Below are 6,319 nucleotides of genomic sequence, written 5' to 3' on the forward strand. Positions count from 1 at the left end.
AGTTAAGAAGAATTGACAACTCAAGTTAGTATTCAAACTCTAAAACACTAGCTTTCAATTATTAGAATTGGCGAAGAGGTGTTTTAACACTTTTGGCTCCATTCCAAATGCTATGGCTATATCTGATCTTGTGCAATTCATTAAGACACAAATTGTACATGTTTCCTAAAGTGAATACTACAATCAAGAGGTGTTTTAACAGGTTTATAGTCATAGTGTCCAAATTTTCTAAGAATACTCTCTGCATGGTGTGATTGGGAGAGAATAAAATTTCCTTGTTATTTATGGATTTTAATCCCTAAGATTACATCAGCCTCACCCAAGTCCTTGGTATCAAATTTGGACATTAGAAATGTTAGACAGTGTATGCCCTTAGCTCCAATTAGAATGATGAACATTATGACATTTTATGTAAATGAATAAAGTACATATTTGATTCATGTTATCATGGTGTGTTTCTATGTAATACCCTTAAACTGGACACATATGAGACTCGTGTTTGTTTAGAATCTTCACAGTTGTTGGATAGATCTAGGGAGATTTATCCTGCCAAGGCTGACACTGATGTGCCACAAGTTGATTGGGGTGGCTTGTCTTAGCTACCAGGGTGAGACCTGAGGTACATGCAGTGTGGGTTTTCTTGAAACCCTGAACCGGACTATAATTCCAGTATTGCCCTGGACCTTGGAGATAGATGGGTAAAATTGGAATGTTATACTTGACCTGTAGACTCGATTATGATACTACACTAAGTGTCGGATTGGGCTGTCTTTGATATGCCAATCAGTGAGATCCTTAGAGGGGTCAAAACCTGGGTATGTTGGGACAGTCCGAGAATTCATCTAAGTGGGTGATCATAGTGACAGGATCAGCCCCTTTGTTAGACAAAGTGAATGATCGGAGATGCACTCTCTCTGATGGAAACCAAAACTACCGGTAATCGATTTCAACCATTGAAATTTGTTTTGAAAAATATATTTATATAGAGATATACATATATATATTATGGTTTCAAAATGTTTGCAAAAGGTTTTAATTCCTAGGATCCATGTGAGTAGAGAGTGCAGCACTGTACCTTGCAGCGTAGGGAGAGGTCATCTCTTGTTGGGCAGTGTTTGATCATTATGGGCTGAGAGGTTAAGTGTAAGACCATTGAGAGTAATACCTGATGGGTTAATCTTGCATCTGCCCAATAGACATTGGGTTTTTATAAGGTGGCTTGACCCAAGGACCATTTAGTGTAAATGTTGGGCCCATTAAGAGCCCATGGTGATGGACTCAGGGGTCCATTGTTTCCTACAGTGAATTCGGTCAGGACTTGTAACAGAGGCTAGGCTGAACCCATGTGGTTGATGTGTAGATTAATGTTTGGTTCCCACGCCATACAAGGATAGCTAACTAGGCAGCATTTAGGAGGTTAAGTGAGCATATAGACTTAATAAGCCGCACTATTTTGTGCATATCCAATGAACACACAGTCACGAGTTTTTTGTCTCAATTTCTTTCCTTTAGGTTGAGGTATTCTAACCTTTGCCAAACAACCCCAAACTTTTAGGTAGTTCAAATTAGATTTCCTGTTATGCCACAGTTCAAAGGGTATTTATCATTTCTTCTTGGGTGGTATTCTATTATATAAGTGACAAACCATTATGATTGGTTCCCTCCACAAGTTCAGAGGTGCACCTAAACTAATTAGCATAGCATTCATCATTTCTTTTAATGTTCTATTAAGTATTTCTGCAACTCTATTAGATTCAGGTTTATAAGGGGTTGTGGTTTCATTTATAATTTTATTTTTCTTCAAAGAATTTTCTGATGGTTTCTCCATCATATTCAGCCCCTCTATTTCTTCTAAGTCACTTTATTTTCTTTCCTAATCGATTTTCAACTTCAGTCTTGTAATTTATAAAAGCTTGTTCAGCCTCATCTTTTCATCTAAGTAAGACTACTTTTGCATATTTAGAAAAGTCATCTTTGAAAATTATATAATATCTTTTTTCTCCTCTAGCTTCATGATACTTAAGGCCTCCAAGATCATTGTGTATAAGTTGCAATAATTCAGTTTCTCTTTCTACACATACTTGGCACTTTTCATTTGTAAAATCAATAGGAACATTCAAAATTCCTAATTTACATAATCATTTTAAATAAGGAGCACTACGATGTCCTATTCTAGCATGCCAAATATCAAATGATTCAACAATATAAGTAAAAGAATAAGTATTCTTATTCATAATAATATTAGTAATGTTCAGTACAAATAGTCCACTAGGAGTATATCCTTTTCCAATAAATACATTATTTTTAGTCAATACAGCCTTGTCTGCTTCAAATGTGAGTTCTAGTCCTACTTTGTTGAGGAGTGCTCTTGACACCAAATTTCATCTGGTCTATGGCACATGCAGCACATCATTCAACATTAGGATTTTTCTTGAAATCAATTTCAAGAGCACCTTTCCTTTGTCGATGACGTTCGAAGTTTGTGAGTTTCCCATGAAGGCTTGCTCTCCCTCAGATTGAATTGTGTACTCATAGAAGGAGCCACAGTCCCCACATATGTGCTTAATAGCACAAGTGTCCAATACCCACTCCTTCGGTTTATCAACCTAGTTTGTCTCAGTTACCATTGTTGCATTAGCATCCTCAGTCAAATTGACCATTGGTTTTATAGAGTTTTTCTTCTTTCGGTATTGACATTCTTTCTTGTAATGCCCGGGTTTGCCACATACATATCATTTTCCTTTCTTTTGTTGCTTTTTGAAATTTTGATCATTTTTCACATTCAAATTCTTTTTTTTTTTTTATTTTGTAGTCATTTCCTCAACCAAATTGGTTTTAGAAATCTAATTTCTCTTTTCCTCATCTTTCTTTCTATTATTTTATTCTATTTTAATTCGGACCACTAATTGATCCAAAATAGTATCCTTCCTCTTATGCTTCATACTTGTTTTAAAATCATTCCATGTATGTGGAAATTTCTCTATGAGAGAACCAGCAATAAGTTCATCTGGCAGTATCATGCCTTCCTTTGCTAATTCCCCCACAAGCACCTGAAACTCATCTATTTGAACAAACATGTCCATGTTTTCTTTCATGGTAAAATGCAGAAAATTGGCAATCACATATTTTTTATTCCCAACATTTTTTAGAGCATACTTGTTGTCCAACGCATTCCAAATTTCATAGGCAAAATTATAAGAATAGTAGACATTGTACAATTCATTGGATGAGCAATTGAGCATATGGTTTATGCAAAGGTGGTTAGTCGTAGTCTAGTGTTTTGCAACAACAGAACGGGTTGGTTCCTCCTTGTTTAGTGGATTCGGTTCAGTCAAAGCAAAGGCTACCCCTAACTATTCTAAGGCAAACAGAAGGCATTGTCTCCAATGCTTGTAATTAGTTCCATTGAAATGTTCAATCTTGGAGACAGGTGCACTGTTTTGACTTTTGAAATTCAAAAGTCAAACTATTTAATCTGGTCAAAACCAAAACGATTCGGAGCATGTGTATACACATACGCACTCACCCTCACCCATGCCCACGCCCCGTCTTGGCTCGACATGCATGTGAAAAACACCTCCAACATGCATGTGAATATCTAGTGTTTTCCTCCTATGAATCCTTACCCATAAAGAAAACAAGATATACTCCAACTCAACTCTTTCCCCAAACAATATGGGACAAGGAGTTTTCTCAGTCATTCAAAGAAGGGAAGAGAAAAAGACAAAACTCAAAGAATACAAGAGATGGAGGTGAAATTCTTAAAATTTTAAATCTCCCTCTAACAAACTACGATAAAACCAAGAAAAAGCATAACGAACCAAGAGAAAGCATAGGGAATAAGCTCACTTGATTAAAGACAACCACCATGGATAATCCCCACAAAAACATAGAGAACAAGAAATTACAAATACCATTAAGTACGACAAAGCATGCCCCTTCAAGATGACACATAGTAGGCATCTACGAGAATGGAATTAAAGAAAAATTGCTCCATGAATCGCAGCCCAATGCATGCCACCGCATCAACAGCCCAAAGATTCAAACATGTAACTACTAGCGAACATTCTAGAATTTTTGATAAATGCATGTGAAACCAACTCTCCCTTCGCCTATAAATAGGAGGGTCCTTGAGGTGATAAAGGGGGAGATAGATCCATCTATATCAGTGCTCCGGTCATTCTCTAAAAGCCTTGATTTCATACTTCTCCGATTCTAAAAGTTACCTTTCCCAGCTCTCTTTCCAATTATTCTTCCCCTACATCCCATTCACTACCACCAGAAATAAGACCAACTGTAATCATTACAGTTCCCACCTTACAAAGGGAAATCTATTGATTACATTCATGATAACATGTGAGCGTCCGTTTGGTTCGTGGTTCGAATTGGAATTGAAATTTTTTGAAATTGGAATCGGAATGGTCTATTCCCCTACCTGTTTGGTTTAGATAGGAATCAGAACCAGTTCCGATTGATGTTGTTTGGTTCATGAAGAGGCTGGAATCGGAATCAACTATGATTTTTAATTTTGTCCCTAATAAAAATAAAAATAAAAATAGAAAATGCATAAAAATACCAAAAAAATATAGAAATTTTGCAAAAAGATACAGAAATTATAATAATTTAATAAAGAATTCAAAAAATATGCATAAAAATATGCAAAATTTGTAGAAATTACAAAAAAAATGTAAAAATTACAACAATTTCTATATCTCTATTTTTTCTAATATTTTAAAAGTGGGTGAAATGAGCAGAATAGAGACCCACTTTATTATTACCTCTGTATTTTCTAATGTTTTAAAAGTGGGTGAAACGAGCAGAACAAAGGCCCACTTTGTGGGGAAGCTCGGGATGCATGTATAAGACTAGACATAGGGATTTGGGTGGGGCAATCAAGAAAGGGCAGGTGGATACTGAAGTAAGAGACGCTATCACGTACGAACGAAAAACCCAGAAGACTAGAATAGCCTTCTTGGAAGAGCAGAGAGTATTCTTCTTAGAAGAGTGAGCTTTTCCTGTACACACATTGACACAGGGGCTTAAAATGAGTTTGTTTGGAGGTTAGAAATGGTTATATTTTTTGTCAAAGGGGCTTAATGCATGCAATGGAGAAATGAGGGTATTTTTGATTAATTAAAAAAGCGAAACTCCATATTCCTCCTGGATTAAGAATTTTCATGTGGAGAGCCATTTAGGGACTTTATTAGTGCTAATTCAATTATGAGAAATGAGGGTGTTTTTTGGTTAATATGATGCATTCTGTGGAAAATCTGTTAATATGATGCATTCCCAAAGCAGCGTGACTTGGGGTACCTTTAGGTGTGAGAATTAGGGGTTGTTCTTTTTTTGGATTTGGAGAGGAGGAAAAGTTGGTCAATGGAAAGAATCCCATGGTTTTTTTGTTTTTCAATTTTATGTGGGAATTAGGGAATGTTTATTTTTCTGGGTATCACTTTCATAGGAAATTGCTACCCATCTCTTAAGTGGGTAAATAAATTTCCCACATAGGGGGAAAGTTGCCCAACACTTGAATGGGACAAAATACCCTTTTTAATAATGGATTTCTATGGCTAAAATGGTCATTGCCTTATTTACCTAAAAAAATAAAAGAACATAGGTAAATGCATTTATCTAGGTAACTGTTTCCTAGGCAAGGTTCAAAATATCGATATGCTCGATATGTCGGTTCAACATTTTTATTGCGTTAATTTTTTTTTTTTTTCGCAACCGGTTCAAGGGGGGTCGGTTGAAAAAATCTCAGTAAAACGACCCAACCCGACCCATGAACAGCCCTAATTTTGGGTTTCTCAATCATCCTACGGCATTTAACTAAGTTAAACTCACTTTTGAAGGAGTATAAATACAAATCTGTAAAATGCAAAAGCTTATATTTTATATTATTTTATATATATTTGTACTCATCTATGCACATTTGTATTTGTATTCCTTTCAAATTGAGCATTATGTTAATGTTATTCTGGCTGCTCATCTTTGATTATGGAATGAATATAACTCCTTTATTAGCATTAATTTTTTGAATGGTTTTTTGTCTTCTTTGCCTTGGGAGGGTCATTGTACATTAAAGGCATGAATCAAATTTATTTAGAATATGAAAATTGGGATCAAAATAGAGATGCTCGTGACCTCGTGTTGTTGAACAGAAAGTGAGGCTTTTTTTGCCTTAGGATTGGATGGATGGGTAGACCTCTCTTGTTGGATTGTATTTAGACTGTTCTTTTAATAGTCAATAAATTTCTATTTTTATCTATAAAAAAAGGTAAATTATTAAAACCACCATTGAAGTTTGGTAGATGCAATC

Source organism: Nelumbo lutea, chromosome 2 (assembly GCF_056320005.1).
Source record: "Nelumbo lutea isolate HS-2025 chromosome 2, American lotus-T2T, whole genome shotgun sequence".
Lineage (NCBI taxonomy): Eukaryota > Viridiplantae > Streptophyta > Magnoliopsida > Proteales > Nelumbonaceae > Nelumbo > Nelumbo lutea.